The sequence below is a fragment of the Scatophagus argus genome, chromosome 22, assembly GCF_020382885.2.
Source record: "Scatophagus argus isolate fScaArg1 chromosome 22, fScaArg1.pri, whole genome shotgun sequence".
Lineage (NCBI taxonomy): Eukaryota > Metazoa > Chordata > Actinopteri > Scatophagidae > Scatophagus > Scatophagus argus.
Genome location: NC_058514.1, coordinates 6,735,195 through 6,750,445, shown reverse-complemented (window position 1 = coordinate 6,750,445; position 15,251 = coordinate 6,735,195). Strand labels below are relative to the sequence as shown.

The 15,251-nt window shown below is 39.8% G+C and overlaps 1 protein-coding gene across 2 annotated transcripts in view; it reads right to left on the bottom strand.

The window, feature by feature from the left end:
- atp2b1a (ATPase plasma membrane Ca2+ transporting 1a) overlaps nt 1-9,701 on the bottom strand; it is a 118,331-nt gene extending 108,630 nt beyond the window's left edge. For both annotated transcript variants that reach the window (XM_046379390.1, XM_046379391.1), the window contains exons 1-2: nt 9,563-9,701; nt 9,246-9,313 (exon numbers count right to left, since the gene is read on the bottom strand). The gene's annotated coding sequence lies outside the window, so the exon portion shown is untranslated. The remainder of the gene's footprint in view (nt 1-9,245; nt 9,314-9,562) is intronic.
- Nucleotides 9,702-15,251: the final 5,550 nt, after the last annotated feature.

Below are 15,251 nucleotides of genomic sequence, written 5' to 3'. Positions count from 1 at the left end.
CTAATGGTTTATGTCATTAATCAATAAAAAAAAATCTCAAACATCCCCACATTTGCTCCACTAGTAATTGCTAGTTCCAACTTCCAAATGTGTGGCTTCTGACTACTGAATTGATGTAAACTGTAATGGGACTTTGCTCTCTCTCTCTCTCTCTCTCTCTCTCTCTCTCTCTCTCTCTCTCTCTTTTCAGAAATTTTAACCAAAAAGTGACCAATTGATGATGAAAGAAGACAAAGCATGTACAGCCACACCAACATCTCCACAAGGCTGTACTTACACATGGTGGTGATATCAGCTAAATACTAATGCTGGCATGGTAACATGCTTACAATGACATTGCTAATATTCTGATGCTTAGACCACGTTCACCATTTTAGTTTATCCCCTTAACTTGCTTATGTTTGCTAATTAGCTAAACACAGGACAGAGCTGAAGCTGATGTGAAATGATGGTATTTATATAGCGATTTTACCCAAGACGCATCATCAATCATCATTAATTGCAGCAAGCTACTATGCAAGGCAAGAGGCTGACTATCAGGAGAAAATTAAGGTTCAGTATTTTTTCAAAGGACACTTCAACTTCAACTCAACTTGTGGAGAGGAGGCACTGGAGACAGAACCAGAAGTCCAAAAGGCTACAACATGCTTTTGACCTTCTCTACATTTCATCCTCTCCACCTCTAAAGCAGACTTACAAACCCACAGCATTATGGTTCATCTCGCACGACAAGCGCACGAGCAGCTGTGCTTTATGAGCCATTTCTTGAACACACAGTAAGTCTGAGAATATAAGAGATATATAAGAATTAATAAATATAAATATAAATATAAGAGATATAAGAATTTTATGTACAGAAATCCATTACATAAGGCTTCTATAAATGTAATAAAGCGAATGTCATATATATATTAACAAATCTTAACTATTCAGACAAAAAAGAATGATATTCAATGCAAACACTATTTGTCTGTTTGTCAGAATCCTCAATCATATTTCACAATAAGCTTTCTATAAAAAAAAGGGACATACTGCTGAACACCGAGAACTGATTATGATACCCAAATCTGTTTAAGCTGAGCCAATCCTGACTGGCTTTCACTGCAGATGAGTGCAGGATGATGCAGTCATTCACAACACCCCGTTTCTCCCCTGGATCTCTCAAAGTAGTACAAGAAAATTATCTTGCTCATCCAGAACTATAATCCATCTTTTCCGACAATGCTCGACTGTGTGATGTCCCAGAGAACCACGAGCAAATGAAGCATCGTGAACTCAAGCCAAACCAATCATCCCAAACAGCCCGGTCGTTAGCCACCCCAGATGTTAATACATGCTACGAATTTGCATATGGTAATGAGGAAAATGATTCAAAAAGTGAAATAAGGGGCAATTGCTTGTTGCTGTGAGTATTCATGTCAGTTGTGCGAGTTTGTCACCTCTGTCAAAGCTGAAACTATTCTCTTTTGCGTTCTCTCATAAGTGTGGATATCGCTGGGGAGGCAAGCCTCCAGACTACACATGCTATCTCAAAAGATTAATGCAACTGTGTCTAGTATATGTACTGTAGTCGTATCTGCACACGAGATAATGTTTCCCACAAATAACATGGAATATTCAATGAAGCCAACATTGAATCACATGGCAGACAGCGTTAAATTGATTTGGGAGCTGGCTGACCAACAGAACGCTGATTTTGTTTCAGCCTACTGGGTTTTATGCCATCAAACACAATGTCCATTGATTTTACCCCTCCGTGTTACAGTTACATCGCATGAGCATGGAGAAAGAAAGCACAAGTTCAAAAGTGGGGCTTTTTTGGTGAAAGGCTTTCAGCAGGGTCAGATGAGTTGAAAAACTTCCTGCCGGGAAAAATAAGGCCAAAATGGGCAGATGAGCATCAAGCATTCTGTGCTTTTGAAAGTCCCACATGCCTGAATATGGGACAGTCAATCAAGCTTGTTGCACTTATTCAAACAACACTTTATCATAACCCTGGCATTAAGAGAGTGAATGAAAGCCATCTTCCTAATAAAGACAGTACATTATTCCCGACTCTCTGGAGGGCATGCTGTTTCTCTGCCGTGATGAAAAGATGCTACCTTGGCAAATAACAAAGTGAGCTACCTTTTTAGACTCTGCTGCCGTCACTCAATTATGCATGTCTTTTCAATAGAGGTCTTTGGGAAGCTTCAGCACTAATGCAACACATTTGTCGTCCTTTGCTTTGAAGGGAATGCAGTCACTCCTGTTTGCTGTTTTCTTTTTACTTTTTTTTTTTGTTTCCATTTCCATTTTCCATAATCCATTGTGGTGAATTCAAGTGTCTATCATTCACGTAAAGACAAAGCAGTGTTGACTTCTTTTTCTTTCAAGGACATTTAGTCTGCTATCACTTGTGAGTTTCAGCAGTGATGGGAAGTATGTTTCAAAGTGTCCTTAACGTCGGAAATTCATAAGTGGATATGCTGAAGGACATGACATGTTATACAAACATGAAAGTTTGAAAAAAAAAAAGCCCACTGCTTTGAGTCAACATCACTGAGAGAGCCAGCTGTTGTGCTGCATGATCCATTTTTACTGATGCTTCATATTGATACACTGGTGTGTGTTTACTTGGAGATGAAGACAAAGTAAATTGTCCTCATTGACAAACAGGATCGACATTGATCAATATGTATATCCATTCATGTCATGTTCAATTTAACTACTGCTGACATCCATTTTTTTCCATGTTTTTTTACTCAATATATACAATACGTAATGTAAATGTGCATACTGTGATGTCAATAAACATGCTGATAAAGGTATAGCAAGCCATGAATAAATCAAGAAATAACAGATTGGGGGATTTAGTCAACAACTTAACTGAAATAATGACTGGGATTCAATTTAGTACCACGAAAAACTCTGATGTCAATAGAACTCCTGGATACCAAGCAACAAAGGCAAAAAAAAAAATACTGCATCACAAGAAATCGCTCGAAAGGACCAGTCAAAATAAGTATACTGTTTCCATGGTAAAAGCACCACTCTCTGCTGCATGGCACTGACTGACAGCTGCACACGCCTGTATGTCCTGAAGTATCATTTCAGAAGATATAATTCAGCCCCCATCCTACTCTCTAGTAAACACAAATTGATCAGTGATTATATGCTGGCATTGTTTTCTGTCATCAAGCAAACAATTAATCAGACAAGCACACACTTAAGAGCCTCATGTGCCAGTTTGTTGTGCTCAGTGTGTATTTAGGAGTATTGGTGGTTCTATCAATAGCAAAGTACCCCATGCCTCCACCTCTAAACACTCATTTAGATTCTCAGTCCTCAGCTACGGGGGACTGCGCCTCACACAGAGCACTCAGATGGACCATCAGCCCCCTGCTGATGGCCACATAGTGACTTTAGCCTCTGAGGAGAGCTGACAACCAAAACATCAGTCTCTATGTTGTGCAAACTTAAACAAAGGGCCAGAGGAAAAACATTGTGTCTAGGATGAAAAACTTGATTTGAGTAAGTACAATGAGTCTGTTTCTTAGAATACTGTGACTACAAGAACATAATTTGTCATGTTATTTCATGGGCTCGGCAAAACAAGCTTGTTTGTAGAGAAAAATTACATGACAAACTAACAAGTTTTCAAAAGGTGTTTTCTGTTTTAGCAAGATGAATTGGGCTAATTTCTAACAAAGTTTTGTTTTGTTTTGTTTTTTTAATTGTGAGAAGCAGCCATTGGCTCAGCACTAAGAAGGTTAAAAAAAAAACTTTTTTGCAGTTGCTAAAAATGAAGATAATGAATGCACGAAGGAAGCCAACATGAACATTTGTGACTCACAACAAGACATGGTACAGTAAATAAAACTGATTGCTGGCAAGCATGTAGTGCGGCTGTGTTAGTTAATAATAATATCACATATGGATAAGCGTATTAACATAACTGGCTCTAAACATAATGATTCAAAATGCTTTTTGAGGATTCTGCTGGCTATGTTTTGGGTCATTAATGGACTAATTTCACATTTCTGGTTAGCACTAAGCTACTTGTCAGTTTGGTAGGATGATGTTCTACTTTATTTAAGGAGATATAACAATGTTAAATAATGGTAGCAAGGTAATTATGATGTAGGCATATTCTAAGTATATTCTGAGAACACAAATATAGCAACTAATCTACAAGTAAAAAGGTTAGAAATGACGATTAATTTGTTTTACCCATGACATTTTCCACTGCTGTAGAGCTGAAATTAATGATTACTTTTACTATTGATTAATTTGCCAATAATTTTCTATGTCTAAGCCCATGAAATGCTGAAAAAAACAGCAAAGTAATGAAATCAATTTTCAACAGCCTAAAGCCTTAAGATATTCAGTTTACTCATTTCGACTAGTTACATTTGATTGAGGAAATAATGATAAATTACTGTTCAGTATCTTATTTTATACATTTAGCAGTCTGTTATAAAGTCACCCTATAGTACTTCATTCATATGATACATGTTAGCATTTGTATTAAATATTAGTTATTTGCTGGATTGTTCCTTACTTGTTCAGGTTTTTGTCTCGCTGTAAAGCAATAAATGTGCAGCTGATCATATCAACATTTGCATGTTTAAAACAGTGTAAATTCCTTTTTAGTATAGTAATGAATAATGCTGTCAGCACACCACATAAATAACTCGTCGACTGCAAGTAAGCCTCTAATATGGCTTTAACTCACCTAATTCACCTGTGGGGCAAATTTTCTTTTTAATACTGTTTTTCTTTCCAGGCTTAATTCCAGGTGCATAATGATTGCTATTTGTTATGCATCTATTTTTTTTTCCAATTAGGGATAATCAAACACTATGAGGTAAGATTATGTGGAGCCACGGAGCACAGTGTTTATCACATGGTTGAGATAAGGGAGAAGTATTTCTGTTGAAAATGTGAGAAGTCAAAGAAGAAGCAGTGATGGGAAAGTCAAAGCTGGAATAACACTAGTGGGAAAAGTTCAGCCGGATTTGCTGGGCACAGAGAGAGAGCTGCTCCAGTATGCAACACTGCCCCTTTGTTGCAACAGTGCTCTCATGTTTATTCATTTTGGCATCATGGCCAAGAGGTCAAAAGAGGTGTGTTTACAGAAATGCCCAATTCCCATAATGGTATGTGGGCAAAAGATACTATCATAATACAAGGAGGCAGCCAAGTTCAAGCCCTTAGAGGTCTCCTTTAAAAATTACTAATTTGCCAGAATTAGCATAAAATTATATCAAGTGTGTTTTTGAAGTGCCTTTGCAACAATTTGTTCGCATCGTTAAAATGCACTGTTTAAATGCACCGTTTAAACACGCACATGACCTTTGGCGGACCTCAGGCATTCGGTCTAACAACTGCTGATGTGGCCTTTGAGCTTTTAGATGACAAGGGTAGATCTGAAGCAGCTTCACCTGGCTACACCCTCCATAGCATAGATATAGCACAATAGCCATTGGTTATTTTGGACAAATGTCACCCTCTCTGCAGCCAACTGTGTCAGCCTTCCACTTGACAGTCAGGAAGTGTAAATTCACTCGCCGGCATCTCCCTGATTCTCTTCCTGAACCCTCTAGCATCAAAACACCTCACACCTTGCAGCATGTTTAGCCTCACGCTCCGTAAATACAGACGACTATTAATTAAAAACACATGCAGAACACATTCAATCCTTTAAAAATGAACGCATGAATCCACGCAACCCTCTAAATACAGCATGGAATCCTTAACACACACTTACAGGCACAAACCAACATCTCTGATTTCTACGACGACATCACCCACCCTCTAGCAGCACCATCTTTCTTCAAATGTCATATGTGAAGTGCTCCCGTCCTGGGGACAATGAGGGGTATAGGATTTCCTGGCAAGACTTAGCAGCACCCAAACTTAGAACTGACTCCCTAAGGATGTTGGTATGTGTGTATGTGTGTGTTCATCTGTTGATAGGTGGGAGATACACCAAACAGTAAAATTAGCTTCTTGCCAACAGCCTTTGACAGTATGTTCCCAGTTATATCCTTCAAGTGTTGCAGAGGTTAGAATACCAGATGGCTTCACACACAGATACTGCATCTAATTCTAAGAAGTAATTTTTGTACTGTACATTGAATTTCAGTTTCATTTCAGTTCAGCTGCCAGGAAACTCATTTAGATTTTATTAGCTCGGCCAAGGAGGTTAAGTACCATGACACCAAACGAACAAGCAAAAACGGTTTAAGGCCCTGTTTGTTTGTTGGTCTGATTGTTTGCCAGCAGGATTAGGGGAAAACTACTCACCTGATTTAAATGAAACTTGAGAGAAGGGAGTAGCATGGGCCAAGGAAGAACCCATTAAATTTTGGAATGTATCACAATTCACATTGAGCTCACAAAGACATAACTGATTATAAGCCTTGTTATTATTATCAGACTGCAAGGCATGGTAGAAATCATGCCTAACAGGTCGGGGCAAGACGATGAATTGATTTATGAATTTAATGAACAACACAGCAGTTTTACCATACCCGTTACCATGGCTACAAAATGATTTGCATAACTATATACATGGCTTACAGAGATCAATTACAGCATCACTTTCTGAATAGACTTCACAATCAGCAGATGGATTTGTAAGTGTTATGCTTTCAAATTAGAGCTAAAACCACATTTCTGCTAGCACAAATCCTGTGGTTGGTCTGATTGCTTTCACATCACAAGTAAACCCCAGCCAGAGTCTACTTGGAACCGCAGCAAGACCCACCATTTCAAATGGTCTTGTGTTGGTTGTTTGGCCTTCACCAGGGTTCGACTGACAGCTTTCACACCAGCCCAAAAAAAAAAAAAAACACACTGACTGGGCAAAGTGATCCCTTATTAACACGACTCTGCTGTAAAAGACCGAGAACATTCAGTTCTTGTACAAAAATTTATCTTTCCAACAAACAAATGGTATCTAAAAATCACTGGTTATAAGCACTTATCCTTTCATTTGGAGTAAAGGAAGATTCCTGTTTTGGTCTAATCACACCGGCAAGACTCAATCAATTACAAAAAACATTTAGAGAAGATTTCAAATCTGCTTCCAGGAAAAATAAGCTAAACTGATTAATGCAAGCAGGTGCAGGACAGAAGAAAACATGAATAAAAGATTGGATTCGCACACTGCTGTTATAGTTCCTAAGATTATTTCAAATCAAAACAATGATTTATGTGGTGAGAATAATGAGTGACCTTTGGGGAAAATCATGGCAGTATGTGGTAAGAGCTTTCACATAATTTTTGAGGCTTTTGGCAGCATCAAAGAAGCAGCAAACTCACCTCTCTGCTCAGGTTTTCTGGACAATAAAGGACAACTAAGTAGTGTTTTTAAAGGCCATCTTCTTTTGAAGTACACTCATTTACTTAATCTTTAAATCACACAGGTCTATCACTGTCACTCCTAAGCTGGTTAAGCACCATGACACCAAGAGCTTACAACAGGAACCCTAGAAAAAAAACACCAACTGTAGAGAGCTCAATTTATATGAAAATGGTCAAACATGACTGAGGTGATGCTATATCAACTCAGAGGAGTCCCTGCTGTCTACAATGGTACTATTGACTGATGGAAGGAAATTACAACATCCACTCATGTTCATGTGCAGTGTATCAATAACATCAACCTCTCCTGCAGAATATCTTGGTTGTTATACAAAAAGATGGGAGTGTGGAGAATGTCAGAGTGGAAGATATAAAAGAACTGCCAAATTACACAGAGCAGGATACAACACACCTCCTGTGTGTGCTTATCACAACTTATAATAAAATTCTATAAATGGTCCATTTGTTTGGAGTCAGACCAAGACCCTCCTCCAAAGGCCGTCTGGGTCTGGCTCTTCAGTCCGCACCAGTGTTCCACTGATATCTTTCAAATCAGGCCAAAACTAAACAGGCAAACAAACCACAATTCATTTTAACTGAAAAAACAGGTTAGGTGTGAAAGCGCCTAGTCTCCAAACTGATTAAGTTATCATGTTTCTGTGACACCATTAGCTGACACTAAGTAATAGCAAGGCTGCACAATTAATCATATAATAACTGAGATGGTTTTATAATTCCATAATTAATTGATATGCTTTGTGTTCACCATTCTGACCAAGCACTTCTTATCCACCGTCCATCGTTACAAGATCTGTGGAGTGTATGCTTATGTACACAGACTCAGACAGACACAGCTTAGGGACATGGGTTGTGGTGTACTGTAAGTAAACTCAAAGTGAGCCACAATGTAGGACAACATTTCTAAGCATGTGCTTGCAGTTTAATAAGTCTATTCTTAATTATCTGAAACCCATAATGCGTCACCACACAGCTAGAGGAGCACAGTCAATAGAGTGCAGATCTCTGCCAGGTGTGTCTGGGGGCATGTGGATGGGAAACAGCAAGAGCACAGCAGCTTGTGTGGACAATGTGGTGTGTATGCCTGAAAGCAGTGGAATGAAGGAGAGACAATAAGCAGGTCCAATACACCACCAATGTTAAAGGAATGGAAAGAAGACTTAGCAGTCAGTTGTGGTATATATAAAACAAAGCAATCAATAAAATACTTTCTTAATTTTTAAAAATATGTGAATCGCAACCACGAAAGGTCCTTGGGCATACAGTGCACAAAGAATATTAGGCTGATTGTATGCAAGATCAGCTGTGGACAGATACACGCACTCACATTATAAAATGCATGATCGCCTGCAGGGGATAATAAAGACAACGCCCATGATGAGGAAAAACAAACAGGGGCACACCAAAGTAAAACATTCACATAGTCAGGCTGACTAGCACAGGTCACCACACTACAAAATGTCAACCCTCTGACTGCCACAACCATCACTCATTAAAAGCACAAATGACTGAGAAATGCAGCAATTCTTCTCAAACCAATGCCGAAGGCAGGTTAAACAATTTTCTGAGGTTGTCAACAAATTACTCATGTCAACAAGTTCCCTAAGGTGAAATATAAGGAGCAGAATTCTTCAAAAATGAAGGTTTTTGGTATTTGAAGCATTTCCTTTTAAAACTGGTGAGCTTAGAAAACGTTTTACAACATTAGAGCCGGCAACAAACATTTTACAGCTTGCAGAAGCCATGCAGGTAAAGTGGCACTTATGTCATAAAAACCTACTTTTCAAAGTGATGTGGTATTCTACAGGATGCAGCTTTCAGTGTATAGTACAGTACCCTTATAATCACTAAAAATGAAACCCAGTTGCACTCACCTGAGACCCGATTGCTCTCACTCTTTCTGCATTGGTCCTCTCGTCTACTGGTATTTGGTTTTCTGCACCTAATAGATTGATATGACAATGTAAACGTAAACAGCTAAGGGTAAACAACATATGACTTCTTATAGCTGTATATCCGGAGAAATTTGTCCTTGTGGACGTTCATTAACAGTATCGTGAGAATATAATTATGCTAGTTTTCATGAATTGGGCTTCTTAGAAAATATTTTATTAATAATTAAGCGTTTACTGGAATGTGTATAGAAAAATACATAATGATTTGCGAGTTGGGGGTCACTTTACAGCCTCACCTGAGAACCTGCAGCTCCGCCTGTCTTCTCTGCTGCTGGTTCCCGGAATCTACAAACGGTTAGCTAAACAAATTCAGCTAGAATTAATCAACAGTTGGCACTGTTTTTTTCCCGGGGTGTCAGTCAAGGCCCACCCTACTCTGCTTCTGATTGGCTGGTTGGCTTCATTGATTGGATTGGTCAGGTTTTGACACGAGGAGTGACATTGGTTAGAGTTAAGATAAGAATGTCAGTATAAGCCAATCAGAGACGGAGAGGGACTGGTCATTCCTTGGCTTACGGTTATGGCGTTTCTCCGCGGACAAAAGTGCTTTGCTACGTCTTCCATCCATCCATTTTCTTTACCGCTTATCCATCAGGGTCGCCGCGGGGGGCGAGAGGCTAGTCGCCAGTCAGTCGCAGCGCTGACACACACTGGAGAGCTACCAGTGATTTTGCTCAGGTTATTTGGGTTGAACCTACCTAGGAGAAGTTTGATTTGACACAATTCAGGTTAGCTAGCATATGTGACATTAATTGAGCTAAATCACATTGACCTTATGCTTTCAGAGCCAACATACTCGTCGTGAACAGTAAAATTGACCTTGTTTACCACCACCGAGGTGCCCTTGAGCAAGGCAGTTAATCCCAGTCTCTTCAGCAGTGTTGGCTGGCAGAGCAGACTGTAGTTACATGGAGGAGCTTTCAGGTGTGAATGTTGGCTTCTGCAAAAGGGAGGCATCTTAAAAGCAAAACTTCACTGAATAAATAGAGGTTAAAGTAAAATCAGTTGATCAAAAGGGGAGGGAGACTTACTCATAACTGGTGGGCTACATTTATTCAAGTACTACGCTTCAGTAAAATGTCTGGGTGCTTCTATTTTCCTTGAGTTTAGTGTTTCCGTGTTAATTTATACCTCTATTTTGCTACATACTTTTACTACTAAACATGCAGAAGCATCATCAGAAAAATGTAATTAAACTAACAAAAGTGAATTATTAGTACATCATTGCTGTCTTGGACATGTAGTGGATGATACAAGTTATGTAGGCTAATTAAATATCTAATTTAAATAACTGCCACACCATTGCATACTGACATTTTTCACATTTGTTAAAGTAATGCTACTGTTAAATTAACAATAGCTTGTGTCTTGTACAAGCACTAATTTCATTCAAATTGGTTTGGCAGTAGTTCATGTTCTATAATTGTAATGATTTAAGTGCTCTTACATTGTTATTAACTATGTTCTGTGCCAGTCTGCCAATCACATTTTCTACCTGTTTTATTTCTTGTTCTTGTGTTACTTGCAATTTTTGCATTTAATCGTTAATTGCAACAATGCCCCTCCTTCTTTACTTGTAACTGCTTTTTGTCTTACAACACTTAATGTTTTCTGTTTTGGTGTTTAGTGCCTTTTATTTCTTTATTTTTCCTGCCACATTAGATATCCATATAACGTGTGTATTTTTTAGGTTATTTACTATGCCTGTATTTGTGTTTCCTTATATAATTTTAATCAAAAAGAGAGTATGACTAAAGCAAATGGTCAGACAAACGGGAAGACAGTTTCTTCATGGCTGCATGTATATTTCCATGTGTCTGAACATGTGAGATGTATGATGAAGTTGTCGATAAAACTGCACCACCGGTTATTTTTAGCAATGCTGAAGCTGAATAAATCAGCGGGAGCACAAAAAAACATATTGATCGCAGAGACATCATGTTACATGAGAAAAGTCAGAGAATGACCAAAATAGAAATGGCCTCATTTACTGTACGGACAGGATCGCTCTCCAGGGGAATTTCACTGGTAATAGGTATGTTGTTCACACAGGTCAATCAATACTGTGCAAGGTGAAAATATGCAGATGTTATGTGTGAAATAACAGAACAACACTGAGCTCCAAAAATCTGTTAAACCAACAGATGACTTTCCCAGGGAATGATGAACACCTTATCGGTAAGATGTGTCTGTGATTGATTATACAGGGACATTAATGGTCACTGTTCAATAGCCATGTTCACAACAATGAGAGGCGCTTTGGAAGACACACATATCAATATTTGTGAGAGTGTGTGTGTGTCAGAATCAGCATGGAAGGAAGAATAAATTGACCAAGAGAAGGCTGGGTGGATGTAAGAGGAGAGGGTGGAGGATTGATTTTCCTTCTTCTCCTCCATCTCACTCTGTTTCCTGATTTTTATGAACTCACATTTCTGTCACCATGTTGTCTCTTCCCAACATCTCATTCCTGCAGTGATTTGACAATGGAAAAAAAGCAGTGGAAAGAAGAAATTTGTTAAAAAAAAAATCCTGTTGAACCGCTGTCCTTCTCTTTCCTCGTGGATGTGGATGTGTGTGTGTGTGTGTGTGTGTGTCGGGGGGGTCTGAGCTGAGGGAGACAGAGCACAGGGGTTGGGCAAGGAGTGCGACGGCGGCTAAAAATAACCCTGTGTGTAGGCTGGGTGTGTGTGTGTGTGTGTGTGTGTGTGTGTGTGCGCGCAGAGTCTAATCAGAGCCAATCTGCACTCTTTCTCTTCTAACTGTACACACACATCCAAATCACCATACACAAACACAACCAAACACATTTGAATACCCTTATTAAAAAATCTCCCGCCCCTGTGACACAGACATGTGAGTGCTGATCACACTGACTTTCCTTTGGTTGCTGCCCATGAGTCTTCTCCACAGGGCATTTCACTGCACTCTCTGGAACTAGAAGAGACAAGCCCCCACGTTTGGACTGGGGGCTGAGGCTTCCAGCTCAGACAGAATTAACCAACTCTTGCTCTCGTTTCTTTTTTCTCTCTCCGCCCCCGTCCACTTCCCTCCGTCAGTTTGGCTAAACTGAAATGTAATTCATTCCGCTCAGAGTTTAAATTAAAAAATTCACCTTGTATCAACTCTCACACACACACAGACACACGCACTGTGTTTTTGTTTCGTTTTTTTAAATGTGTGTGTGCCTGCTGAGAGCCAACATAGCCAAGCCGGGCCAGGCCACAGTTTATGCCAAGAGCAGCACTGATAAAACATTTCCCCCTGTAGACTCCAACACAGCAACATGCCACGGCAGATGGTGTGACATTCAGCCTCTGTCAGCAGAGTAGGGAAAACATGAGAGAAGCACAAGAGGACATAAGAGGTAGTGATGGAGGAGAGAGAAGTGGAAGAGAGGAGAGAATCAGGTGAGAACAGGAGCAAGCGTCAGGGACACTAAAGAGGGACTTGATGTTGAGTCAGAGCGCCACCATGTGGACCACGTGGACCGCCTCCGGGCTCTGCACAAGCCGGCAGAGAAAGCGACATGTCATTGATTTTCCACACAGTCAACAGAATGATTTTTGCCATGCAGGGTAAATACACAGCCTCCCATAGTAATTTCTCCAAAATACACACATACATGCACAGTCACACACTCATAACCAAATCCCTGAAGAGCCCTACCTGGCAACGGCATACAAACAGAATTTTTTTCCCCCTCTGTTTGGCACAAAACAGCACGCAAGCCTGCCTCAAAACCCCGTGTCTGTTTATGCCTAGGTACACTGTGTGAAAAATTAAGAAACAAATGCCCCAAAATGTAACACGATATGTGCTGTTAACAAGAGTCATTCCGCTGTTTAGCCCAACTCAGTGAGAACTGGAAGGAATGTGTCTGTGAGCCATGCAGATTAATCAGCATAAATTAAATCTGCCACCAACCTCAGCCATGCTGAACTACATTTTAGTGTCTCCAAATCTACATTTTGTTTTTTTTTCTGAAATAATCCCTGTGTGGGTGGCTGGGCTGGCTAAAGGCACCTGTCATGTGGCTGTGACGTCCTCAGTTTGATTCCAGACAGGACTTTTCTCACATGTAATTTGCTTGCTTTTCTTTCTCTCTTTCTGTCTCTCAAATTAAAATACTTTGATCACAAGCTTTAGAATCCTTGCTGCAGATAAAAGCTGCAAAGACAAGCTTTTTCCACAACCTTCCCACAATAAACAAAGAGAAAGTCCAAGATCAGTTCTTCCATGTATTTATGTGTTTGTTTAAGATGAAGAGGAAGAAAGTGAACCAGAGACAGGGACCGTTATACTGTATTTGCATGAAGAAAGCTGGACTGCTTTCAAGTCTCAGCAACACAAGGTATGAACAGACTGCCCCAGTTTTTCCCAAAATGAACTACTAATAAGAAATGCCTCTACAGCCACAGTAGCTTTGCAGCTTTTCATTTCAAGAGCTGACCGCCATGCCATGCCATCTCACTTTAGAGTGTTAGCATGCTAACATTTGCTAGCGTCAATGATTTTGATGTAGTTAACAAATTAAAAATTAAACATAAAAAAACTATATTTATAGATATTGCAGTTCCTGTGTATAAAATTTTAGCCATAGTGGTTGAGACATTTCCCACAAAATCACAAATGAAGTCTTTGTGATACATCATCTTGGTAACCTGAATATTTGTACAAAAGTTCGCAAAGTCCACCACGAAAATGGCGGACTGAGGAACCGACCGACATCCATCCACAGATAAAGAACAGATATTAATTTCACCTCTCAGTCCTGCCCCTCTCTTTTCCTCCATCTGTTTCCCTTCCCCCTCATGAACAGCCAAAGCAAATGCTCTAATTAGATTTTAATTTGACTAATATAATGTCTCAGTTTAATATAGCCCAAAGTGAAGTCTGTTCATCCATTTAAGTCAGGCGCAGCACAGGGGTAGTTATGGCCCCCTAATGGGTGACAGAGAGAGAAGTCTGTGTTTTGTAATTGCTGTGCACGGGCCTCATTAGCATTTTAGCAGCAAGCCTGATGGGGAGGCAGAATCACAAGATTGGCTAATGACAGAGATGAGATAATTTACAGAGAGGGTGAGGGTGAGGGTGAGGGCTTTTTTCGGGCTTGTGCAATGTGTGTCCATGTTAGTCCCCCATGTTAGCACTCCAAACACGCATACTGTAAGCTGAAATTTGAAAGGGACACATGAGGTAAATGCCAACCTGAGGCAGTTAGTGCAAACAGCACAGATTAACCATGACTGGAGCCATATCTGGCGAGATTATCTATCTAATATTTTTACATGCGCTGTGAGAAATACTGGGTTGCCTCCAGTGCAATGAGCTGGAATTAAAGCTGGACAATGGGCTAAAAGGCAGCAGAAATAAAGAGAAAAAATCCCTGTGAAGTGAAAATATTGTGAGAATGAGTGTGACTACCCCTTTAACTAGCAAACAATTGTAACCATTTCAGCATTTATGGGACATTCAAGCCCTATACATGTACCTCAGGTCTTTAGCAATCAGGCTCTTAAAATATGCAGCTGCAGATACATTAAAATAATACATCGCATTCAAACTTTTCAGTGTTATATCAGCATATATTGTGTGTGTATGTGTGATGTTACAATGTCACAATGAAGTTGACCTTTGACCTCTTGGATATTAAAAGCTTTCACTTCATCATTTGGGTCGGACGTGAGGTCACATTGACTCTGACCACTAAAATGTAGTTCATTTTTTGAGTTCATTTGTGCCAGCCCTGAAGAAATTTAAAGTCCTCCTGAGACGTGCACGAGAATGGGACAGGCGGACGAACACCCCTAAAACATAGCGCCTCTGAGCATAGCAGTTACCAGCACAGAGGCCTAAAATGACGGATATCAGGAAGGGAAAATATGGTTCACGAAGAAGGAAGCAGAACAAGAGGGTACGGAT